General features: G+C 45.6%; 1 long non-coding RNA gene across 1 annotated transcript; it reads left to right on the top strand.

Annotated features, from left to right (window-relative positions):
- The first annotated feature begins 19,796 nt into the window (after positions 1-19,796).
- On the top strand, positions 19,797-20,412 carry LOC137433653 (uncharacterized). Its single transcript, XR_010985700.1, has 2 exons — positions 19,797-20,009; positions 20,192-20,412. It is a non-coding gene; the product is annotated as an uncharacterized LOC137433653 (long non-coding RNA).
- The last annotated feature ends 7,356 nt before the right edge of the window (positions 20,413-27,768 follow it).

Consider the following 27,768-nt stretch of genomic DNA (forward strand, 5'->3'; position numbering starts at 1 on the left):
TCGTCTTCAGCTTTCTGTCCGCGGAATGGGGATCACGTGGTCAGGTCTGCCGGAAGCCTTTTGCTGGCTGGATCTGAAACATCCTGGGTTTTGTAGAACAGTTTTAAAGTTTATCAAAGGGACAGGGTTAGCAGTGTGAGGCTCCAGTTTTTCTCGTGTTAACCTCCTGGTTGGTTTGTTTGGATGTTAGGGTGCGTGGCGTATAAAGAGCCTCGCGGCTCTGAAAGTGCCATTAAACCTCAAAAAAGAAGAAGAAGATATCGGGAGACAACTATTGCTGGGGTCCTCTGCGATAGTACTTCCTGGTTGTCCTAGCTAGGGTGCTGTGCTTGGCTGCGTCTGCTCAAGAAGTGTATTTTCGAGTTTTTGTACTCCAGTGAATTCCTGGCTGTTCAGGGCCAGTGGGTGTGGGCATGTAACCGACAGACGAAGGTAGGCTTGCATCGAGTATGCAACGCCATTTTGTTCTTTTTATGTATGAATGGAATACGGACGCTGTTGTTAAATGGTAACCGCATTGTGTTCACTGTCTCGGCAGAGGTACAGTGGAGTGTTTCCACCGTGTTCTGGGTAACCCCTAATCGCTTGTGAAAAGGGTATGTGATTTTGTTTTATGTCGTGTAAACAATTCGCGTTTTGTGTATAGTTGATTTGTATATTTATATTGGTGGGTAGTTGGGTTAAGTTAAACCCTTTTGGGGATGCTTTTAAATATGTGAAAGGTAATTTTATGTTTTCTTTACAGATATTTGTTCAGTGCTGTCAGCTGCTGTTCTTTTGATAGGTTTTATTACTTGGCTACTATTCGTCATTTGGGATATTCTCAAGTTTAATAAAGTGTTGTATTCTATCTTCTATTGTATTCTTGTATTCTTCTAACCAACTTCTATCTACCCATCCCAACTCTCTCTTCCTCATATGTGGTGATTTCAATTGTCACCATGCCAGTTGGTTGGGTGTGGGTACCTCTCTCACCAGCCATGGCTCTTCAGCAAAGGACTTCTGCGACTCACTGGGACTGACACAATCTGTCAATTTCCCGACCCGGATCTCAGTCAACGGAGCATCTTCTCTTCTGGATTTGGTTATGACAAACTTCCCTGAAAATGTCTGCTGCTCTTCTGCTCCAATCGGCTCATCTGATCATGTGCTTGTCAAAGTGGACATCTCTCTGACCATTCTCAGAGAGCCTCCTCAGCGTCGACGAGTCTGGCATTTCACTCAGGCCAACTGGCACGGTCTTCAAGCAGCCATCAATCATCTGGACTGGTCTCCCATCTCTACCGCCTCTGACATCAACTCATCCTGGGAATTCTTTCAAAGTAAATTGCTCTCTCTCATGCACAGATTTATCCCATCTCGTCTTCAGTTGTCATACCCTTCCTCCCGTCCATGGTACACGGAATCTTGTGGTGAGGCTGTTGCCCTGAAACAACTTGCTTTCGTCTCCTGGAAAGCAAATCCAACGGAAGGAAATCTCATTTCCTTTCACAAAGCCCGAAACAAGTGTGTGTCCACCCTCAGGAGAGCCAGGAAACAATATCTCACCATTCTCAAGACCGAACTCTCTTATCTGTTTCCCTCTTCCAAATCCTGGTGGTGTCTGGTCAAATCTGTTTCTGGTGTTTGTTCCCCCTCCATCCCCTCCCTCACCTCAAACGGCTTAACGGCTGACTCCGCACGTGAAAAAGCTGAATGCCTCAACTCTGTGTTTGCCTCTAAATCTTGTGTCTCAAACCCATCCCTCTCTGTACCCACCGTACCCAGTCGTACCCAGCTGCTCCTGGACTCTGTGTCCTTTCCTCCTGACAAGGTGGAAAAGTTTCTGTCAACCCTCGACTCTGATTCTGCAACTGGTCCTGACGGCATCAGCCCACGGGTCCTAAAATCATGTTCTTCCGCTCTTTCACTCCCTCTTTCTGTTCTCTTCACCCTCTCTTTTGCTCAAGGTCATCTGCCATCTGCTTGGAAATCAGCCAACATCACCGCTTTGCACAAAAAGGTGCAAAAACAGATCCCAGCAACTACAGACCAATCAGCCTTCTCCAAATTATCAGCAAAGTCATGGAATCCATCATTGCTTCAGATATGAAATCTTTCCTCTTCTCCAATGGCTTGATCTCTGATCATCAATTTGGTTTCAGACCTGGTCACTCTACTCTGGACATGCTGCTTCTGCTTTCTCAACAATGGATGGAGGTCCTCAACGCCAAACAGGAAATTAGAGCTGTCTCCCTTGACATTTCACGTGCCTTCGATACGGTCTGGCACCCTGCTCTGCTCACCAAACTCTCCTCCTTTGGTATCCATGGAAATCTCCACGCATGGCTGGCGGACTTCCTCTCTGGTCGTAGTCAACGTGTGGCCCTGAATGGGTTTCTCTCATCTCCTCTTCCTGTTCAGGCTGGAGTTCCCCAAGGTAATGTTCTGGGCCCTGTGCTTTTTCTGGTCTTCATCAATGATCTCTTTGACTTTCTTGAAAATCCTCTCTATCTCTTTGCTGACGACTCTACTCTCTGTCGCTCCATTCCTCATCCCTCAGATCAGCAGTCTGCAGCCTCCTCACTCTCTGCAGACCTGGACAAAATCACAGACTGGGCAAACAAATGGAACATGTCTTTCAATCCTGATAAATCTCACACTCTTACGATGTCTCTCCGAAAAGACCGACTGGAAAACCCTCCCATCCACTTTCTGAATAATCCTCTCCAAGAAGTTCTGTCACTCAAGTTTTTGGGTCTCACTATTTGCCATGATCTTTCCTGGGAAAACCACATTTCAAATCTGGCCTCCAAAGCCAGTCGCCGACTGGGCATCCTCCGTCGTGCGAAGTCCTTCCTTGACACACCTGAGCTCCTCACCACATACAAGGCTTTCATCCGCAGCTCTATGGAATACTGCTCTCCCCTCTGGTCTGGTGCTCCTGCCTCACACCTAGCCCGTCGTCACGCTGTTGAAACCAAAGCGTTCAGAATCATTGGAATCTCCCGCGATGAAGCTAACTCCAAGGGCCTTTCACTCACTCAACGCAGGCAGGTTGGTGGTCTTTCCATCTTCTACCGACTCCTCTCTGGCCTTGCCCCCCCAGCCCTCTCTGGGCTCTGTCCCCCAAATATTCCTACAGGTCGCACAAGATCTGCCTGCAACCCTCTTATGGTTAAACTGCCAAAATCAAGACTTTCTGCTCACCTTCACTCCTCTTTTCTCCCGCCTCTGGAACAAACTCCCTCACTCTCTTCAATCCCACTCCACCCTCCAGGTCTTTAAAACAGCTGTTCACCACCATCTCTTATCCTCCCCCATCCAAAACCTTGATCTTTTCTACCCCCGCTAATTTCGGTCCCCTTGTGTTTTATACCTCTCCCCCCCCACCCCCTCCCCTTCCCGCGCCTCCTGCCCCCAAGCCCTCTCCCTCCCACACTTCTCCCTGCTCTCAAATGTTGTGGTTGTGTGCTTTCCCTTCTCTCCCCATCTTGTCTTCCGCTCCCTCTTTTTGTATATTTTGTTTGTCTGGTTGATTTGTTTGTGAAATAAATGTTAGCTCTTTCACGAGCCTCGATTCAGTATTCAAAAATAAATAAATAAATAAATAAAAATTGTGCTCTCCTACCAAACTTTCAAATACAAACACAACACAACATGCATTTTAAGGCCATTTTCCCTGCTAGAGCAGGGGTTAGCCTTGCGGTCCCCATGACAATCTTCTCCATTTTGCCCTATTTTCTGCATCTCCCCTTGTTAACCCCCTTGCCCGCATTTCTTCTTCCACCATCTTTAGCCAAGTCTTTCTCGGTCTTCCCCGTCCTCTACTTCCTTCTACATTCATTTCCATCACTCTTCTCAACCAGTCACTTTCATCCTTCCTCAACACATGTAATGACCAAAAATAAATAAATCCAACAAAAAAACCAACAATAAATTCTATTAATTTGAAATCTGTTTGTTCAGTTAATTAAACACTTACCTTTGGGGAATTGCCTTCAAATTACTTATTTAGGGTCTTCCACCCCATATTGGGGAAGTGGTGTAGTCTGTAAACAAACTACCAGGTGCCCTGGACTGCCCAGGGTGTCACACACTGATGAGCCTCACCAGTGGTATATAGGCCCAAGTCGTAGTCGGTCAGAGGCTGAAGGATAGCCTTTTTCAACGAGCACGATGAAGGAATTTATCCACACTGGATAATCAAACACACTGTCCTTGAAAACTTCTGGTTCCTTCTTAGGTAGTTCCTCTTGTCTGTGCACTAGTACATCAGCTAGAGAAGTTATGGCACTGAACAAATCATTTGGTCGAGCACTGGGATCAGCAGGTTGAGTCGTGTCACCGGGAATCGGTGAACTAGGCAAGGGTTGAGTGGGTACACCGAATAAGGGGGCTGAACATGCAGCATTGGGCTGGTACCAAAATGAATTGGAGTTCTCACCAATTGGAGCAGAGTGGAGGTATTCAGTGCTTCACATTTATCAGCTGCCCTTTGGGAAGTCACAATGGTTAACAGTGAGTCAGTCTTCATGGCAGGATTTGTCGAAGCGTCATTGTTCGACTCTAATAATGACCCATCAGTAGCATTGGGTTGGTCAATAACATCAAATCCTGTCTGCTTCAGTTGAGTGCTGCCGTCGTCAAACTGATCCAACACATTGATCCTAGCTCTACTCACTTCCATCTCAGTTTGTAGATTAAGCAGTTCCGTCTGCCTTTTAAGCTCGAGACGTGACAGCTCCATGTGTTCAATCAGTCTTCTTTTGTCAAGTTCCAGTTCATGCTGCGGTTGACAGCAGCAGAGCGAGCACCGAGTTCAGCTCTTTTCTGTTCTTCTTCAAGGTGTAAAAGTTCAGCATTGAAGCTTAGAGAGCGTGAACTGGCTCTTGAAGTATTGGACTTATGAGATATCTTGCTTACTACTGAGGCACTGAGGCAGTGTCACCAAGCTGAAGATCATCTGTGGCCTTGGGCTGCAACGGTTTAGTGAAGAATTCCTCCACAGTGGCCTTGAAAGCTTTAAGATTCATGGTGACCTTTGACCAAATTGACCAAATTGAAGAAATAACGAACCGAATGAGGGCTCGGAGTGAGCCTTGTCCCGCGTTTACCTGTCGTCTGTCCGGGGATAATATAAGTGTGTTTAAGTGCCCACCTTCCTATGTTTCCCTCTTGTCCCTGTAATCTAAACCTTCCGCAATTGTAATAACAACCTTTGAGAACCGTATCCCTGGTGTCGTATTGTGTGATTGTAATCCAGCCGGGTGTCTTCTTTTTCCTATTGAGCCAGCATAGCGCGATTAGTCAACATTCGGGCACAATCGGGTAACTTGTACGGATACGGCGGCCATCCCGCTCGGCCCACCATACCATCAAAGTCGTATCTGTAACAATTGTTACCTGTAACAACCACATCATATTGTTACAGATACGACTTTGATGGTATGGTGGGCCGAGCGGGATGGCCGCCGTATCCGTACAAGTTACCCCGATTGCACCCGGGGTTGACTAATCGCGCTATGCTGGCTCAATAAGAAAAAGAAGACACCCGGCTGGATTACAATCACACAATACGACACCAGGGATACGGTTCTCAAAGGTTGTTATTACAATTGCGGAAGGTTTAGATTACAGGGACAAGAGGGAAACATAGGAAGGTGGGCACTTAAACACACTTATATTATCCCCGGACAGACGACAGGTAAACGCGGGACAAGGCTCACTCACACGGGGTTTGATGGCCAGGAAAGCGGGTAGCGATCGCTCCAGGTGCACCTGTGCTCAGGGCAGGATCACGTACGGTGGTGTCCAGAGATGCGTGAAGGTATCACAGCGCTTGTGGGTCGCGACTTTGGTCTCAAGCTGGGGAGGTCGCTCAGCGCTCGGGAGGGTGGCGTCTTTTCCTTCCAAGCTCGGGGCCGGGCCCTGGTAGTGGCCGGAAAAGCGATGCAGAGAAGACGTAGCGAGAAACACACGGAGGGTGTCGAGCATTGGCCAGATAGACACTACAGGGATAATGGCTAGATCGACACGCTACAGGGACAATGGCCAGATCGACACGCTACAGGGACAATGGCTAGATCGACACGCGACAGGGACAATGGCTAGATCGACACGCTACAGGGACAATGGCTAGATCGACACGCTACAGGGATAATGGCTAGATCGACACGCTACAGGGACAATGGCCAGATCGACACACTACAGGGGCAATGGCCAGATCGACACGCTGCAGGGGCAATGGCCAGATCGACACACTCCAGGGATAATGGCCAGATCGACACGCTACAGGGACAATGGCCAGATCGACACACTCCAGGGATAATGGCCAGATCGACACGCTACAGGGACAATGGCTAGATCGACACGCTACAGGGATAATGGCTAGATCGACACGCTACAGGGACAATGGCCAGATCGACACACTACAGGGGCAATGGCCAGAACGACACACTACAGGGATAATGGCTAGATCGACACGCTACAGGGACAATGGCCAGATCGACACGCTACAGGGACAATGGCTAGATCGACACGCTACAGGGACAATGGCTAGATCGACACGCTACAGGGACAATGGCCAGATCGACACACTACAGGGACAATGGCTAGATCGACACGCTACAGGGACAATGGCCAGATCGACACGCTACAGGGACAATGGCTAGATCGACACGCTACAGGGATAATGGCTAGATCGACACGCTACAGGGACAATGGCCAGATCGACACACTACAGGGGCAATGGCCAGATCAACACACTACAGGGACAATGGCCAGATCGACACGCTACAGGGACAATGGCCAGATCGACACGCTACAGGGACGGCTGAAGCTGAACACTGAAAGGATTCTCCTCTGGACAGGATGTCCTTATCAGCGGCCATGACGAAACACAGCCGCTTCTTGTACTGATTTAGTGTCAACAACCACATCATATATTTAACAACGAGAACGCCACTCAGTAGAGCGCATACTCCCGCCGTGGGTCAAGTTGGAATAGTACGATTTCACAAAAGTTTGAGGGAGTAGTTCAGTGACAACGCAAGACAAGACAAACCAAGACAGACACTGCACAGATATATTATATATATAGAATATATAGAAGATAATGTTAAAAAAAAAAACAAGGCAATTTCACTTACATTTTCGGATTCAGCGTTCAATTCTATATAAGTGAGTGTATTTTGAGGCATGTGTGACTTCAAATAAAATTGTAAGCCAGGAAAAACGTTCTTTTCAATCCTTAGGGATACAACATGTAAAACTGGCCCAAACATCAAAACAAAACTCGCTCATTTTAAGTCGTACAAGCTAATGCGAACACTCATTCTTCTTGGAAGAATCCCGTGCACATGCTTGTCATACTTATGGCACCTAAGTCTTTATAAGTTCATCAAATACTGACACCGCGATTGACATTCGCTGAGGTAAATGTTGATATCTCTTCTGAGGTTAAAAAAAAAAACAGTTTTAAAGCATTATACGTATTGTTACGGATTCGTCACTTCCGTTGTTGTGGTTTTCATCCACTGTAAACATTTTTGATTCCATGTACTATTATTGTTGTCGTTTAAGAGAAATAGAGATTACTATTTTCAAAACGTAAAAAAGTCAATGTTTTAAATGAAACCGGAACCGGACGACGACGAGGAGGAAGAGGAAGAGAAGGCGGAGCGAGTGAGTTCGACAAGAAAGCCGAGCTGCTTTGAGGTCTGGAGCAAACGTTGACGAACGAGGGTCACGTGTGAACTTTGGGTTTCCTGGGAAAGGGATTCCTGCGACAAAGTTGTTATCGCTGTGACAGATAAACCTGTGTGACAGGTTTTGCGGTTGATTCCGAGGAGAATCATCGGAGTGCCGTTTCGCCACGAGAACGGGCCGTCGGCCATTTTGACTCGCGCGCTTTGCGCATCGCTCAAGGTTTTTCACTTCGCTTCAAACATCCTCACCGCATCCAGACGTTAATTTGGTGTGTGTGTGTAATGTGGCTTTTGAGTGGGAAATCTGCGGTTCGCCGATTGAGAGCCGTCAAACGTCCATACCTGAAGGTGTGATTTCCCCGTCCCTTCTCGAGGACACCTTTGCCCATCTTTGGCAGTGTAACTGCCAACCCAACGGGATTCTGGTCTCGATACGACATTGTACGGACGATCACTGGAGTGGATCGACTTTGGCTTGAAGCCGGAATCAACTTTGGCTTGAAGCCGGAACCAACTTTGGCTTGAAGCCGGGAATGAGACATTGGGGATGTTCTTTTCACTCACTTGGAGCACAGTGAGTTATATATTACGAAACTGATGGTACCATCATAGGAATGATATATATTGATTGTACTTTTGATTAATATTGTTACTGTACCGTTATTCTTGTGTGACCTTAATACAATACTTGTTTGTTGGTAACAATTGGTGTGGTTTCACCATTGATCCTTGGCATACAGAATGACACATCTTTCTGCCGTGACTCCTCTCGGGGCTCGGAGTTACACCGTGACCGGGGTTTGGGGAGGAGCACGTAACAGTATCAACTGATACATTTTATGAAACGGGGAAACCTAATACACACTTTGGTGGTTTTAAAATGACAGAATAGGCCTATTTCTTTATTAGAAAGAAAAAAAAAAAAAAACATTGAAGACGACGCTGCTAAACAATACACCGCTCTAATGCATAATCACGAGTTTAAACTACATTTACAACAAATATGAAAAGTATTTTCATATCACAATGTTAAATATAGAATATATAGAAGATAATGTTTAAAAAAAAATGAGCCCTATCTTCCAATGGTAAAAAATTCCCAAAAAAAATTCCTGGATCCGGAATAATATCCTGAGCTTCACCAAAAACTAATCAATTCTTCCTTATCCCAAGGGCAATCATCCCACCAACTTTCATCCAAACCGTTCAGAACTTTTCCAGATATCTTGTTCACGAACACACGAACACACACACACACACACGGACGGACACGATCGAATGCATTACTCCCTGGCGGAGTAAAAATGTATTTTTAGACAAACTAAGAAATGGGTCCATAGGACGTGTGTGTGTGTGTGTGTGTGTGTGTGTGTTGTATATATGTATGTGTGTATATGTAATATATTGTTGCGGATCTCGGGGGTCGGCGCTCCCCTTATCAAGGGGGGATTAATCCCCTTGTCCTTTAAGCTGGCCGTCCCGAGTCCTGGAGCTCTGACGTCACTTCCGGTCAGCGCTGAATGGGGTGGTAGGCCGAATTGTTCCTCTTACCGAATTACCAGCACCTTCCGGGAGGCGAGGAAATGAGCCCCGCCCGAGCCGCGGCGTTAGTGGACACGCCGAGCGAAGCGAGCCGTGACTCAGGCCGTTAACAATGACTAACCCGATTCTGAGCGGTTCCTAATCGTGCCACAGGTACTCAATTGAAAGAGGACAGATGCGATCGGATTAGAGAAAAACCAAGAAAGAACAAGGTAAATTAATTTACCAACCAAAAAGAAGAGGAAAGGAAAGAATGTACAAGGAGAAGAAGAAGAAGAAGGACACAGGGCAGTCTTAATACTGTCTTACTCTACAACCCCAGACAAACATACGCACTCACACGGGGATTGTAGCTGGTAGGGTGGAAGGTCCAGGTGGATGGTCCAGTGGTGAGGTCCGGCTCCAGGTGTCTCCGGTCCAGCGGGCGAAAACCCGGCAGGCAGCTTCACGCGTATCGTTCAACCGCGAGTGGACCTTACGTATAGCGGGGGGACTGGGATGCTCCCTACGTAATAATTATATGGCTGTGCCAAATGCACCCTCTCCAAGGTTCTCTTACAGCGCGTTTGCAATGAGCGCCGCCATATGGTTCTTTCGCCACTGCCGTGTGCACGCGAGTCTTGTTCAAGAGCGCCACCGTATATCTTCTCTCACCAGTAGACGTCTCCGCGCAGTTCTTTCAAAAGGAGCCCGCCGAAAGAAGTCCGTCTCGCGCGAGTCCTCCAGTAGTAGTCCGTCAATAAAGCGCCTTTTGTAATCGAGCTCTCACGCAGTCCTTGGAAAGAAGTCCGACAAAGGGCTTTGCGTGCGCTCTTTTATAACGCGAGCCAAGATTACTACGCGCTCCAAAACCACGCCCGCCACCGAGCTCACCTCAGCCCTGGTTGGTTGGTGGGAGCTTACCGGCCACGCCCTGATGGTGAGTTGACGTGGCCACACCTTGTTCCTGGCGTTCCGCCCCCTTATTCCTCGAGCCGACCGCATGGTCAATGGCGACGCCTGAGCGAACGCTAACCAAGGCGCGTAACAGAATTGGGAGAGAGGTTGGCAAAATGGACGAAAGGGCCTACTCCTTATTTGATTGATGCAACGCATATTCAACTATTGGAAACACGGCCTTATCTGAAACACATAATAATGAAATAACTGAGTTCGATGGTGGCCTACGTGTTGCTTGTGGACTAACTAGGGGTGCAACCTTTAACCTTTACTGTCATATTTACAAGTGATTATTATTTACAAGAAGTGTGGGTTCTAAAACCGCAACTATATGTATGTATGTATATATATATATATATATATATATATATATATATATATATATATATATATATATATATATATATATATATATATATATATATATATATATATATATATATACTGTATATATATATATATATATATATATATATATATATATATATATATATATATATATATAAAGATATATATATATATACTGTATATATATATATATATATATATATATATATATATATATATATATATATATATTGTTACGGACACGACTTATTGAGATGTTATGCTGGGCCGAGCGGAATGGCCGCTGTGTTCGCACAGTTTACCCGATTATACTCGAACGTTGGCCGAGTCGCGCTGCGCTAGATCAATGAAGGAAAGGACACAACGGCTGGGTTAAATGACACGACACCAGGGGTACAGTTCTCAAGACCTCCGGAGGAGGTTATAATATTGGTTTGCAGAACGTTTAGATTACACGGACAAGAGGTACAGCATAGAAAGGTGGGCACTTAAATACGGTCTTATCTTAGCCCCGACAGACCACAGATAAACGGGACAAGACTGACTCACACAGGGATTGATGGCAAGGAGGGGCAGGTAGTCGATGGCTCAAGGTGCACCTTGGCTCAGGGGCAGAATCGACCCGGTCCGGTCCAAAGATGCGGGGAGGTATCGTCGCGCTGGAGGTGGCGTCCTTTTCTCTCCAAGCTCAGGCGCATCTGACGTCACCTCCGGTAAGTGGCTGCGTATATCCAGCGGGGAGTGACACGCCCTCGACTCTTTAGCTCCGCCCCAGATGGAATCGGTCCGCCGCTTCTTATTGGGTGCGGGGGGGGGGGTTACCGGGCTCTGCCCTTGATGAGGAGCTGACAGTCAGCCCCTGAGTGGTAACCCCGTCGGAGCACATGGTCAATGGCGGCTAACCAAGCCGGAGTGAGGACGCGCACTCCCCGCGCCGCGGCCGCGCCGCCGCCTGCTGTTGTTGTTGGTGTTGTTGTTTCATGAGATGATGGGAGGATGCGGAGATGAGATTGTGGGGAGGTATTGGGAGGTCCTAAACTTACTACTGGTGCCATACAATCACATTCTGGTGCAACGAAGAGTCAGAATTAATGGAAACGAGTCCTTAACTGACATAGACTAAGAATAACTAGCAAGATGTCCTATAGTTGTCTACGTGAGATGCGGTGAACCTGGGCACGACATTTAATGGGGGAAAAAGGGGAAGGTCGGTTCTACAGAGTGTTGTTTACAGACAATGGGACTAGGGAATGGGGGATTGGGGATAGTTGGGGAGGATTGGGGAAATAGATGAATATTTACAAGCGGATATGGATGGAGGCCAAATCCCATATCCGCAACATTGCACCCTTCTCTACCTCGGGGCGGCCCGACCCGATAAATTTTTACCTACTTTAGTGTGGCACTCAGATGTAGTTCCCTCTACTATTAACTCTACCCTGAGTGCGACAGTTTTACAGATGTTCACAAATGAGTAAATATGTCCCCCTGCGACGTTGCACCCTTCTCCTCACAGAAACACACCCACAGGATAACCGAATCGCGGAAAGAATTCTCAAACTAAACATACAGCCGGTAGGGAGCATTATTTACACAAGACTACACTGATATTTACACTACGATCCAGGACCTGTTTTTGGAGGAACACATGCAGATGTTATGCATAGAGAGAGCACGCATGCCAGCATCGATACACCAACCCACGAGTGCTCTGTGGCCTTACGGCCTTTAATAATGTGCAGAGCACCCCATCCAAGCACCAAAAGCACCACCCTTATTCATACAGTCAGCACCATCCGGTGCACCAATAAAGTGTTCAACGTCACCGGTGGTGTCGCAGCCGGCCGATGTTCTGCCGCTGGTCTTGCCTTCATGAAGTGCTTGGCCTTCTAGCTTCTTTAAAAATAAAGAAAGGCGCCAACCGCGTCCATTTCTAAATTGTGGCCATCAGGGGCCAACTATTAGTGGTTCACCTGTATGGCAGAGGTGCCACGTTGACCCATAGGTCCATCAACGGGTGGTGCTTGCCCGCAAAAGACTGCGGTCCATGGTGGGCGGCCACAAACATTGCGGTCCATATGGTGTATCTATCCAGGCAGCAAGCAGCGAAAGTACAGGCCCACAACTGCGGAGCCAGCACCTCTCTCTCCTCTCTCTCTGCCCCAAAGCCAGATCCTCGGAGGTGGGAGACAAAAGAAGAAGACAAGTGAGTAAGGTGGTAAGGGCGCAAAAGTGCACGCAATGCAAGGTAATGCACACTGGGGGCACATGGGAACCAGGTGAGACAGGTACGTTCCTACCGTACGCCCCCCCCCCCCCCCCACCAGGTAACCTACATTGCCCCTCGCTTACCCCTTACTGTATCCACAAAACACAACACTACCCATAAACATCTACTTTACAAATCAACAAACGTCCCTACTGTCTTCCCCGTTCCTCCCATAAACCAAATTCGTCTTCTCTCCCTCCTAACCAATCAAATTTGCCATTTTCAACTCTCATCAAAATTTGCCGTCTCCAACTCAACATCATAATTTGCCATCACCAATTCATCATCAGTCCCTCCTAGGGAGGGAGAGATGGAATCACCCCAATGTCTCATCCACGTCGTGATGCGTCTCACAAATCCAACAGCAATTCTCCTTTCCTGCACACAGAACAAAGAAAACACAGGTGTGGAGTCATCATCACCACAGGTAAGTGGCTGCGTATGGTGCGACAGGTTCATCAATCCTAACTATTTCCTAAATGACTTTAACAACTTTACATTACCCGGGGTCTTTCCCTGCCAATCCATTGGCCAACTTACACTATGGGTTCTAAAAACCAATTCCCATTGGCCAAACTGTGGTGCTTTTCAATTTGGGGTCTCACTCCCCCGATTCATCTCCCGGTGCCCTCGCACAATTTCTGGGCCGCGACGTGTAGCTCTCCCCGCGGGTCTACCCACCTGCACACCTCCACCACTGCAGTTGCCTCCGAGCTTACCTGCTCCTTACCCTAACCTAACTACCTGGGGAAGGCCCTCTGGCGCTCTCCCCACTCAGTGCCCTCTCTGGCACTGGGCGACCCGGGTCCGTCCTCCGGATCCTCGGGCCCCACTGACACTAACGGCTCCCAGAGCCCACCTGCGGCCTCACCTGGCCGACATCCTCACAGCGGTGGAGTGCCCAACCAACTACACACACTAACAGGCTACACGTCCAGCCATTTCCACATCACTAATGCACCCATCCACAATACCATTCTGCAACCGCACCACAAATGCCAATATCCAACCACAATTTACCTATACCCTCTACCTAACACTTACACTACCCGCCCCGGGTATCCGTGATGGGGGTCCACTCTTCCCCCATTCACACCTTCGCACCATGCACACCACTCCGTACCACTTACTCCAACTCTCTCCACACCAGTCATTCTCTGCTCCATATATTCCACACACCTGCACTTGCACACCTGTGCTCTCACTCTTGGTGCCACCTGCACCCTTCTCTCCCCAAGCGCATTCGCGCTGATCCACAACACTCACTACTCATCCACTGCTCCACACTGCTCCACACACCTGTCCAGCTCTCACACAGCATCATCTCATCTAACTACTCCCCTCTGAAACTTGCGCTTCCCAGTCGTCCCTTTACACTATTGCGCTCCCTCGTCATTATAATCCACACTAATCTACCTGCGTCCCCACTACAGGTATCAGTCACTATCTAAACCTTAACGTTACCTAATGTCATCTTCGCTAGATCCCTACACACAATATAACCTAACCCACCCGGGCTAGTTTTCACTGCCATCAACCCCATAAGCTATAGCGCATTTGCCCCACGTCTGTGAGGGATGACAGAGTTGCCATCCCACCACATGGGGCGTTCCCTACTATCAATTTGGCACACCAAATTTCAGCCAATTCAAAAAATTTTCATTTACTGCCAATCCTACCCATCATCTGCCAATCATTACTGCCAATCATCAAATTTTGCCTTTTTCTAATTTCGGGGCCAAAACACTATCCTCATCACACAGTCTACTCACTAATGCCTCTCGGTGCGCCAATTCCTGTCCAAAGCCCGGCTTCGTAAAGCCGAGCAATGAATGCGGGTTGTTTGGTGCCAGCGGCTGGATACGTCCCGCATTCGGTGCAGGGAAGGAGGTTTACCCGGGCCGAGATCCCACGCACCATCTCGGCGTGGAGCCATCCAATGTCCCGATCTCGACCTGCCGGCACGTCTCAACAAAACGTGGTCGCCATGACGACCCTTCCTATCCAGCTGCCCGCTCCACCTAGTGGAGCCTGGACGCGGCCGTTCCACGCGAGGCCCGGCACGCACCGAGGGCCCGATTCGGCTATAAGTCGTTCTAACCGCTGCTCTGTTTAACGTCGATGCTTCACCTGCATGCTTACACCCCGCAGCCCGTTCCTTGCTCACACATCCAGCCGTTCCCATGCTCCTCGTACCTTTCCTTACACACCCAGGTACACTCATTCCACTCACAGCCTTGGTCACACACCTGACCACCGAACACTTTGGCACACATTCGTTGGTCGCACACCTCACCAACACACCTCTTCGCGCCCCCTCCTCGGTCACCTCCTCTGTGACAATCACAGGTGTGCTCTCACTCGCACACCCAACCACGTGCCTCACTACCAATTCCAGCATGCATTCCCACTCACGCTCTACCATTCCAGGTGTGCATCCTTCCATTCCAGGTGTACATCCTCGCTCACCTGTCACAACCAACTCACGCTCCGTGTCACTCTCACTACTCTCACCTCCATTCTTGACAGCGCACTCACCCTTACTCTTGACAGCACACTCTTTCCTCATGCACCCGTCCGTTACACACCTTTCTCGCGCACACTCTTGCGCACACTCTCCCATCACACCCTCTGTAACACTTACCACACCGCGCTTCCATGTGCTCCCTCGCACACGCGCTACGACCGACTCACTCTCGCCAGCACCCTCACTCCTTGGCACGCACTTTTTCCTCACACACCCCAGAGTCGGACTTTCTCGCACACCTCCTTTTTCGCACACCAGACCTGTCGCACACTTCACCAACGGCCTCTCACGAACACCCGGGTCCATCTCGACCCCCAAGCTTCTTAAATCCCCTGGCGCATCATACGCACGACCATATTGGTCACCACTTACACCGGGTCCTCTTCCTCTTCGCTTCTCCTCCATCACCTGCGAATCCCTCATCCGGTTAATGAGCACATCATCACGATCCAAACACAGACTTTGGACCAATTCTTTTATCTCCTCTTTTATCTCTTTCTTATCCCCTCTCCGTCGCTTCTTAATTTCGCTCACCCCTTCTTCCACTTCTTCTAATTTCTGCTTCACCTCTTTTATTTCCCGGTACGTCTCCTCAAGCTCGTCCTCCAAGGCTACCTTGACCGTTTCCATGTGCGTCCTCACCTGCCGGTCCTTCGTCTCCATTACCTCTGTCACCTCGTCCAACCTCGTTGTCAGTCCCTCACGTACCATCTGACATTGCCTCTTCGTCGCTATCAAGTCGTCTTTTAGTTCTTTCTGTGTCGCTTTTAACCCTCCTAATACCGCAGTGTTCCTTTGAACCTGCTCCGTTAGTCCTTTTTGTCCCTCCGTCAGCTGTTCCACCTCCTGCGTCAGGGCCTCTATGCCCCCTTGCAATTTTATAGTCCCCTTTCTCACCTCCTTCTCCATGTGCTCCTTACAGTGCCTCACCTCCTCGCGCACTCCTCCGACCTCCTCACTCACACCTCTTCTGATCTCTTCTCCCATCACTTGCATCTCCTGCCCAGATGCCACCCTCATCTGCTCCATTTCCTCCCTGTGAGCATCCAGTTTGGTTTCTACCCCCATTCTGACCTCCTCTATCTGCTGCCCCATTTGTTTAACTTCCCTTTCCGCTTGGTCCCTCATGTCCCTCAATTTGCCTTCCATACTGTTTTCTAACCCCTCTAACCCCTTTTGCATCCCTTCCATTTGATTCTCCTGGGCAGCCATTCTATTTTCTACCCCCGTTAACCCCTCCTGTATTTCCCCTAATCTATTGTCTAACTTCCCAAATTTCTTGTCTAATCCCTTAAAATTATTGTCTAACCCCTCACCGGTACCCCTCGCTTCGTCCCTCATTACCCCCATTTGGTTTCCCATTACCCCCAATTGCTCACTCTGAGCATCCATCCGGTTCCCCATTTGTCCCATACTGCTTTTCAAACCTCTAATTTCGTCTCCCAATTGCTCACTATTCTTTTCCATAAGGGCCGTCATTTGCATAAAAAAAAGGTTCAAATCTACCAGCGGCGCTACTACGGTCGCGGGCGTGGACGCCGTGGCCATGTGCGAGGCGCCATTTTGCGCGCCCGTAACCTCGTGCGCGACGACGCTATTTTGCGACCCTGCCACCCTCACTGCTTCGCTCTCCTCATGTCCCTCATTTTGGTCCTGGATCGACCCTGCCTCACTCTCCTCTACCGGAACCCAGCCGTCTTGGTCTGCCATAGCGCGACTTTCAAAATTCGGGTTTTTACATTTTTTTTTTGTAAAACACAATTAAATTTCGCCGTTATAATTTCGAGCGCGTGAAACGCGCTCCGGGACCGATCCCACTTCCCGACACCAATTGTTACGGACACGACTTATTGAGATGTTATGCTGGGCCGAGCGGAATGGCCGCCGTGTTCGCACAGTTTACCCGATTATACTCGAACGTTGGCCGAGTCGCGCTACGCTAGATCAATGAAGGAAAGGACACAACGGCTGGGTTAAATGACACGACACCAGGGGTACAGTTCTCAAGACCTCCGGAGGAGGTTATAATATTGGTTTGCAGAACGTTTAGATTACACGGACAAGAGGTACAGCATAGAAAGGTGGGCACTTAAATACGGTCTTATCTTAGCCCCGACAGACCACAGATAAACGGGACAAGACTGACTCACACAGGGATTGATGGCAAGGAGGGGCAGGTAGTCGATGGCTCAAGGTGCACCTTGGCTCAGGGGCAGAATCGACCCGGTCCGGTCCAAAGATGCGGGGAGGTATCGTCGCGCTGGAGGTGGCGTCCTTTTCTCTCCAAGCTCAGGCGCATCTGACGTCACCTCCGGTAAGTGGCTGCGTATATCCAGCTGGGAGTGACACGCCCTCAGCTCGTTAGCTCCGCCCCAGATGGAATCGGTCCGCCGCTTCTTATTGGGTGCGGGGGGGGGGGGGGTTACCGGGCTCCGCCCTTGACGAGGAGCTGACAGTCAGCCCCTGAGTGGTAACCCCGTCGGAGCACATGGTCAATGGCGGCTAACCAAGCCGGAGTGAGGACGCGCACTCCCCGCGCCGCGGCCGCGCCGCCGCCTGCTGTTGTTGTTGGTGTTGTTGTTTCATGAGATGATGGGAGGATGCGGAGATGAGATTGTGGGGAGGTATTGGGAGGTCCTAAACTTACTACTGGTGCCATACAATCACATTCTGGTGCAACGAAGAGTCAGAATTAATGGAAACGAGTCCTTAACTGACATAGACTAAGAATAACTAGCAAGATGTCCTATAGTTGTCTACGTGAGATGCGGTGAACCTGGGCACGACATTTAATGGGGGAAAAAGGGGAAGGTCGGTTCTACAGAGTGTTGTTTACAGACAATGGGACTAGGGAATGGGGGATTGGGGATAGTTGGGGAGGATTGGGGAAATAGGGGAATATTTACAAGCGGATATGGATGGAGGCCAAATCCCATATCCGCAACAATATATACATATATGTGTGTGTTTGTATATATGTATGTGTGTATATATATGTGTGTGTGTATATATATATATATATGTGTGTGTTTGTATATATGTGTGTGTTTGTATATACTATATATGTATGTTTATATATATATATATATATATATATATATATATATATATATATATATATATATATATATATATATATATATATATATATATATATATATACGTATATATATATATATATATATATGCATGTATGTTTATATATATATATATATGCATGTATGTTTGTATATATATATGCATGCATGTATGTTTGTATATATATAATATGCATGCATGTATGTTTGTATATATATATATATGCATGCATGTATGTTTGTATATATATATGCATGCATGTATGTTTGTATATATATATGCATGCATGTATGTTTGTATATATATATGTGTGTGTGTTTGTTTATATATATATATATGCATGCATGTATGTTTGTATATATATATATAGTGTGTGTGCGTGCGCGTCATTTATTTTAAACATAAAGTGTTATTCATTTGAAGTGGTACCACAAAGCCAACCTTGTTAAAGCGGATTCATTGTTTTAACCACACTCGGTGATCCGTTCTGAGTCGGATAGGTTAATGGTTGGAATCCAGACAAAATCATGCCAAAGACATTGAAAACGGCCCGTGCTGCTTCCTTGTTTGACGCTCACCATTTAAAAGGATACAACACAGACAAGCAACCATAGGTTGGTAATACAAGTGCAGGCTTCTTCATGCACCAGGTGTGGAATTATCTGTGGAATTATTATAAACAGACACGAAGTCGAAGACCCATGGTGGTTCTCCAGATTCCGAGTTTCCTCCATTTTCCTCATAAAAACGTCACCGCCGACCCCTCGTTCTTTCCTTTAGCCGTTTGCCAACGACGCGCACATTGGATTTGAATCAATCACCGCTGAACTCCAGGACGCCATTACGCTCATTCTCCAATGTCCGCTCCGCCATTTGTCCGCCTAATTGTTCCTTCCTCCCGATTTAACCACCTCGATCCTCGATGATAACACCTTGCGATTCGAAGATCTGCTTCCGATAGACAAACTTCGTTGTCGTTGCGTGGAACATTCGGGACACTCACGATCTCAGTTCCCAAAAGTATTTTTTTTACCTCAGAAATATTTTTCCACAATAAATATTCCGGATCCCATTCTGGAAGCGAGTTCGCTGGAGGTCTTCGTGCGTGTGCGGGCGACATGACGGACGGGGTTACGAATGCGTCATGCCCATGCACGGAGACTCTGTACGAGCGCACGCATTTTCCACTCGATCTGCGCTTTCTCGACGTTGTTACTCAAGGGCCTGAGGTGTGTTTAGTGACGCCTCGCGCGCGCCACGCGCACACCGTGACCACCCACGCGCCTCGATCTGCCCACACCACCTCCTGACATTCCCAACTTTCCACCTCCTTCCTTTCCCCATTCCCTCTTGGCGTTATGTTGCTTTCCTGGCGCCGTTTATGTGACCACAGGCGGCCATTCCCCCTCCTCAGACTGGTCTCGTGACTCTCGTCCCTTCTTCCCGCTGCTCGTTTGTCGAGGTGTTTGGCGGCTCCTGATGGTCAAAATAACCTCGGGTAATCACGATGGGAAAGCAGTAGGAACACTAGTAACAGGAAACGCTTGTGTCCTCGTGCTTTCGACGCTTATATTCGAGCATGAGAGGCTGGAGGCAAAATGAAATCCTCCTTTCCAAAGTAAGTTCTCAATCCTTTTCCATTTTGGACCTCGCGTGTTCCCTTTCCAGGTGTCTGTTTAAGGTGTGGCCGTTCCGTTAGCAACGATTTTCCGGTATTTAGAGACGTAAAGATTACGTTAATTGCCCTATGGAATGCAGCACTGTATATTTTCCTTACTTTGCACTGATATGTTTTCCAAGGTGTTCAGGCTGGTGCTGGTGCTGGTGCTGGTGCTGGTGGTGAGAACGTGACCCGCAGTGTTAGACCCAGACGGGCCAGACAATGTCCAGTTATTGTTGAAAGCGCCGACAGACGCGTCAGCTTGACCCGCTTGACCCGAACTGATGGACGATGTAACCCGGTGTTGACAACTCTGTCGGCAACACTGACAATGTCTCAATAAAGATGTCTTCTTTGGACCCACACGTTTGCAAAGACAAAGTGACAAATCAAGAACGCATTTTAAAGGTTTATATGACTCGTGCTATATAAATGAGTCATTTATATATATATATATATATATACATATAAAGAGAGCCGTTGGTCTGTGTGTCTATCTACTATGTAAGAGTGTTCTACACTATAATATCTATATTATAATATCTACACTATAATATAATATATAATTATATTAATTAATATTATATGTAATAATATATATAATATATAATTATAACTAAATACAAATTATATATAATAATAAATAATATAATATATTATAATATATATTATAATAAATTATATATACATATTATATAATATATAAATAATATATAAATACATATTATATAATATATAAATACTAAATAATAAATTATATAAAATATCTATTCCATAATATATAATTATAATAATATATATTATATTATATCATAATATATAATATAATAATATATATATAATAATATATTATATTATATAATAATATATTATATTATATAATAATATATTATATATATAATATATAAAATATTAATATATGATTAGAACTATAATATAATATATAATTATATAATATATATATATATATATAATATCTACAGTATAATATATAATTCCACTATAATAGTGGTGCATCTACTATATAAGAGTACATACAGTGCATTCAGAAAGTATTCAGACCCCTTCACTTTTTTCACATTTTGTTATGTTGCAGCCTTATGCTGAAATCGTTTAAATTCATCTTTCCCTCATCAATCTACACTCAATACCCCATAATGGCAAAGAGAAAACAGGATTTTAGAAAGTTTTGCAAATTTATTAAAAAGAAAAAACTGAAATATCACTTTGACGTAAGTATTCAGACCCTTTGCTATGACACTTGAAATTTAGCTCAGGTGCCTCCCATTTGTCTTTATCATCTTTGAGATGTTTGCACACCTTGATTGGAGTCTACCCGTGGTAAATTCAATTGATTGGACATGATTTGGAAAGGCACACACCTGTCTATATAAGGTCTCACAGCTGACAATGCATATCAGAGCAAAAACCAAGGTCGAAGAAACTGCCTGCAGAGCTCAGAGACAGGATTGTGTCGAGGCACAGATCTGGGGAAGCCTACAAAAAAATTTCTGCTGCATTGAAGGTTCCCAAGAGCACAGTGGCCTCCATAATTCTTAAATGGAAGAAGTTTGGAACAACCAGGACTCTTCCTAGAGCTGGCCGCCCGGCCAAACTGAGCAATCGGGGGAGAAGGGCCTTGGTAAGAGAGGTGACCAAGAACCCGATGGTCACTCTGGCTGAGCTCCAGAGATCCTGTGTGGAGATGGGAGAAACTTCCAGAAGGACAACCATCACTGGAACACTCCACCGATCTGGGCTTTATGGCAGAGTGGCCAGACGGAAGCCTCTCCTCAGTGAAAGACACATGAAAGCCCACGTGGAGTTTGCAAAAAAACACCCAAAGGACTCTCAGACTGTGAGAAACAAGATTCTGTGGTCTGATGAAACCAAGATTGAACTGTTTGGCTTCGGTCTGGCCACTCTGCCACAAATATTTCAGTTTTTTCTTTTTAATAAATTTGCAAAACTTTCTAAAATCCTGTTTTCTCTTTGTCATTATGGGGTATTGAGTGTAGATTGATGAGGGAAAAAATGAATTTAAACGATTTCAGCAAAAGGCTGCAACATAACAAAATGTGAAAAAACGAAGGGGTCTGAATACTTTCTGAATGCACTGTAAGTGTTGGTCTGTATGTCTGTCTGTGTGTGTCGCTATTTTTCTAAGAGATGGCTGAACGGATCTTCGTCAAACTTTCAGAGGTTCTTCAGTGAGTGCCTGGGAGTGTTTTAGGGGAAAAAAAGTTTGTTTGTTTTTTATTTTAAAAACGCTCTGTAGTGCCTAAACCTTTTTAGTTGAAACCTAAACTTTTTTGAAACCTAAACTCAGGAATGGGGTGGAAGGACTTACTGTAGGACAGAATGAATTAAACAAATACATTCAGGAAAATACCAACACAATAAAATAATTTTAAAATGTCCAGAGGGAAATGAAGGGGGACCAGGGAGCCGTAAAGAGGGAGTGTAAAACACGGCATGATGAGGTGACAAAGACGATGAAAGAGATGGGCGAAGTAATGCAGGTTAAGGAATGGACGATGAGTGAACACGTAAACATAATGGAATGTAAAATGAAATGGTTAAGGTGGCGTTAGAGGGGGAACTCGTGGGGTTGCACCAGGAAATAAGGAAGATAACAGAGGAAGTGCAAGAGGTTAAAATTGAAGTAAACATAATTGCTGAGAAACAAATTGAGCTCCATATGTGTGTTTGGTTCCGTGTTTTGTGAACAACATGTGCCTTGAGATGTCAGGATCACGTGAGATTGCGGGAGATCACATGGTGTGACGAATGAAGCAGTTATCGTATAAACTGGGTGTAAAATGTGCCCCATTTGCTCGGGGAGCCAGAATACTGTCAGTCCACCTTTAAAATGAGAATTTTTTTTTTTAACAGACACTTTGATTCACACCTCGAACGTATGACGTCAAGATGTACGAAGTCAAGACGTACTCTGCCAGGAAGTCAGATAATATGGTGCACCAGGTGACTTGGAGCGAGCGTGTTTTTCGTTGTACTCGCACCTGTTTCGAAAGCAATAGGTTGTTTTACATGAATCGGGTGCAATTTTTAAAGGTATGTTGTTTCTCATTGTGAGAGAACAGGGACATCGGTAGATCTGTGGAAGGGAGAGGGCTGGGGTGGGGGGGGTGGGGTGGTGGTGGGGGAAGAGAGGGACATGGTATAAAACAAATGGACACGACGAAGACTTTCAGGAAAGAAAACGGAATTTGAAAAAGGTGGTCTTGGGGTAGGTTAACGGGGGTAGAAAAGATCAAGGTTTTTGATGGGGGAAGATAAGAGATGGTGGTGAACAGCTGTTTTAAAGACCTGGAGGGAGGAGTGGGATTGAAGAGAGTGAGGGAGTTTGTTCAAGAGGCGGAAAAAAAGAGGAATGAAGGAGTGAAGGTGAGCAGAGAGTCTTGATTTTGGCAGTTTCACCATAAGAGGGTTGCAGGCAGATCTTGTGCGACCTGTAGGAATATTTGCGGGACAGAGCCCAGAGAGAGCTGGGGGAGCAAGGTCGGAGAGGAGTCTGTAGAAGACGGCAAGACCACCAACCTGCCTGCGGTGAGAGAGTGAAAGACCCTCAGAATCAGCTTCATCACCGGAGATTCCAATGATTCTGAAAGCTTTGGTTTCTACAGCTTGATTTCGAGCATTTTAAGCTTTGAGCTGGAAAGCTGAAATTTGGCCACAATCATGAGCACATGCTCTGGCAAAGCAGTATTTTTCATTTTTGATTAATCTATTACTTGATTAATTAATTAATTATTAAGGATTTATGAAATGATTATTTATTTTCTTTCTCATCTGGGCAATATCTCAAGCACCTTTTGAGCTGGGAAGCTGATATTTGGACACGACAGTGACCAAGTGATGCGGCTAAAAAGGGTATTTTTGATTTATGGATTGATCAATTAATCGATTAATTATTTAATTATTCGATGAATTACCAAATTAATTGATTTTTTTAAAGTTACATATTCGGATGAAATGGTGGTGGTTTAGGTATGCTATTCGCCAATTGATTAAGACATTAATAATTTTACGATTATTGTTTACTTATCTTAATTACGCAATTAATCAATTATTGTACACCACTCCCTCCCAATCCCGTCTCGATGTGCAGCACGGAATACACTGCTTTAATGATCGGTTATAACAACAAGAACTATGTACATCTTCATGGAGAAAGAAAAAGGGAAAAACCAGATCAGGATCAGACCTTCTCCCCCATGAAAGAGAAACCTGTGTTGGCATTAATCCCTACTCAGAGTCGCCAGGTTTTCTCCCAGTGTGATGCCTCAAGACAGCAGTCCAATGGCCTGCACAAGGGGAATTGAGGACAGAACGATCAGCATCATGAGACGCCTCAATGGAGGTAGTAGCCAACGTAGATGCATGAGGGTGATGGAGGATGGAACGATCCACACTCCAAATTTCCTCTCCGGCTTTGTGGTCTCACTGACCTCTGAGGTCTCAGCTTCACAGTGTTTCGCCCTCAGTAAACTCCACAGGAGTCACACCACCATACAGAAGTGACCTGGCCTCATTGTGTAGCACAAGCCACCGCCATGGAATGAGGTCTTCTTTGGCCGCCCATCTGTTGCTGCCTTGTTTTCCCAGAACAGTCGATCCGTCCTCAACTTTCCCCCACCATCCAAGATGCCACGAATATCTCACTTTTCAAAACATCAGGTATTCAAGCCCTTGCCTGGGAAATACCCTCGTTGCAGCTTTCTGAGTCAAAAGTCTAAATAACTCTTCAAAATGGCCACACCCTCATCATCTGCATCACTATCCTGTTTCTCTCTCACCCCACAGCCAATCACAGGCTTTCAACCCATGGGTTGAACCACATAAGTCAAACTCGCAGGGTGGTAAGAGGAAGAAGAAGCATCAGAGAGGAAAAAGAGGTCACAACCACAAGTCAAACCTGGGTGTGAAGAAGAAGTCACGGACCGTAACAATCTTTACTTGTTCCCAATTTTTTTTCTCAAATTAGCTTTGAAAAAGACTGAGATTGAGAAGATCTTTATAAACAACTTTAACATTAACATAAAAGCACTACAAACGAGTATGTCTGCCCAGGAGGCAATGACTGATGTGACAAATGGGTGGTCTTCATCCGCATCTTGCACCCAGAGTTAGGGGTTCAATGCCCTCCCAAGTGTGATGGGAGGTGAGTGGTAGAGGGGTGGATAACAGGACTGTAACATGCAGATGCTGAGAATGAGACGTAACATCGTTTTCATCATCACCTATAATAATCAGTTTCAGGTCTAATACCATCATTAGATGTAACTGTCACATTCCACATGTCCCTTATCAAAAGCTTCTTGTCATTGTTGTATGTCATTTGAGGAAGACCAAATTGATAACCACCATTTTTTATTTTAATTGTCGAAAAATGAATTTTTTAACGTATTGGAAGTAGACCTTTCTATAATTGGGCAATTTAGTGACATTTGGGACAAAAGACCATGTAATTGTAAGAACTGCAGTTATTGGTCTCCGTCACTTCGACTTTGTGCACCATCTTTGGTTGTAGGTAAATAATCCAATTAAAGGAAATAAAAAATAATCATAAAAACTTAAGGATTCAAATAAATTGATTTTCAAATTGTTGTTAAATCACGAGTGGTTGGGTAGGCCTTAGGTCTGGCTCCTTTGCAGTGTGCATCCAGTTCATGGCATTAAAGCACCATGTTTACTGTCAATAATCATGCACAACAAAAACTTGTGAATAACACATCAAAAGCATTTCCTGCAGGGGCAGTTTCTTGAGTTTCTTGGTTCGCTGAAGTTGTGATGCAATAATCCTTTTACACTTAACAACCACCAATCTCAGCTAACAATACGTGATATTAAAGTTGTACTTTAGTCCAAAAACAAATACACTTTTAGATCTCCATATCTGGAATTCCATCTATCGTCAAACAATGGTAGAGGAGAGGGGAGGGGATGGGTGGAATTTCGAAGGGGAAAGGTGGAGACCTGAGTTTCCACACTGACTTTGTTCTGGCCTGGCATCTTAAAAGGGGAGTACAGACTGTGTACATTTTTTCCTGTCATTCTGCTTTGTCTTACACATGCTATTAATTGGCTGAACCCCAAAGCATTTGCAAAACAAACAAGAGTGTTATGCTTTGAGCAAGGTGCATATATATATATATATATATATATATATATATATATATATATATATATTTTTTTTTTTTAACAAACTTCATTATTTCAGACATTAATTGAATATATCAGAGAATCAAATAGAGGGACAATGTTGTTACGAATTCCTAGCAGATGGTGTTGGCATGTCATGGAATGGTTGCGCATCATCACTCGGCTGTTACCTAAAAGGCGATGCAGAATGACAAGATAGTATAGTTTAAGTATGTAAAGTATGTATACATTTTATTAAGACAGTGTGTGCGTGTGCACACAGACAGCCTGACAGGATGTCCTAGACTAGAGGTACACGCACTCGCCTCTCGGCTCTCTAACCTGGGATTGAATCTCGGCCCAGCTATAAACTGTCATCCTGGTGTTTTGAAGCAGGGTGACTCATCAATGTGTGTGCTCTCCCTTGGATGGATGACAAGCTGGGCGTCCCATCTTCCGACATTAGTCGTTGGACAGTAAAGATCCCAAGGTGTTCATCGCAAAGACGATGCGAATCATCGCCAGCATCCTGGACACACTTTAAATTCCTGACCTAACCATTGCTGGGAAGACAATGGCAAAATTCTCACGAATCTTTTGCAGATCTGCCAGCTAGTGCATTACTCTACATACCTCGCTGTGCCTTTATGTGTACAGCTGTTCTGACATGAGTTTTTTTTCATCCCAAAAGGAGATGACTTGAGCTTTCTGTTTCTACCTTGCAAAACCTACACCTGTCCAATTGACTCAATCCTGCCATCATGTTCTTGGTCTTGGGCATTTATAATGATTCGCTCTCCATCGCAATTAAGATGTCCTCCTCTTCGTCATTCCATTGAGTCTTCTTTGTCCACTCCAAATCTGTACAACTCTTGTTTTTATAACTTCTTGCTCTTTTATTGTTCACCTAGTTGTCGATGTGTATCAGTTAATATTTTGTTTTATATTTTTTCTTTTGTCTTTTTTTTTGCAATTAATGCGGCTGTATTTGTTGTTGTTTCAATTTCATGTGTGACATCTTCTATTTGCACCTGTTTTTGGAAAATTTCTGTAGGACAGGTTGGGGACACTTTTTCTTGTTTGCTGTTTTCATGTTTGCATACAAATTGGATTCGATAGTCTGTTGAACTTTTCATGTACTCGGAAAAATTATACAGTTGTCATTCTGTGCACTTGGTTTAGCTCCATCAGGCCGCTACCTCCTTCTCGACTCGGTGGGTATGTTCTCAGGATGCATTGGTTTTTAAAGAATGTGTTGTGGATGGTGAAGAGTTTCCTTGAGTTATCTAGTTTATTGATTCCCTATGACCAGTTTATTATTCCCCAGCTATATTGCAACACTGGTAATGTGAGTTGGTTTATGGCTTTGATTTTGTTTTTGGTGAGAGGTATGTTTTCAGTATCTCCCTCGTTCTATGCAGGTATTCCTTGGTAATTGGTTTGCACATTTATTTGTGACATATTTAGTGGCCCTCTTCTACTCTGAGGTATGTGTATGATACTTTGTTGTCTAGCTCCTGCATTGTTGTATTTCGGTCGATATTTATATTGT

Source organism: Myxine glutinosa, chromosome 10 (assembly GCF_964187855.1).
Source record: "Myxine glutinosa chromosome 10, kmMyxGlut1.1, whole genome shotgun sequence".
Taxonomy (NCBI): Eukaryota; Metazoa; Chordata; class Myxini; order Myxiniformes; family Myxinidae; genus Myxine; species Myxine glutinosa.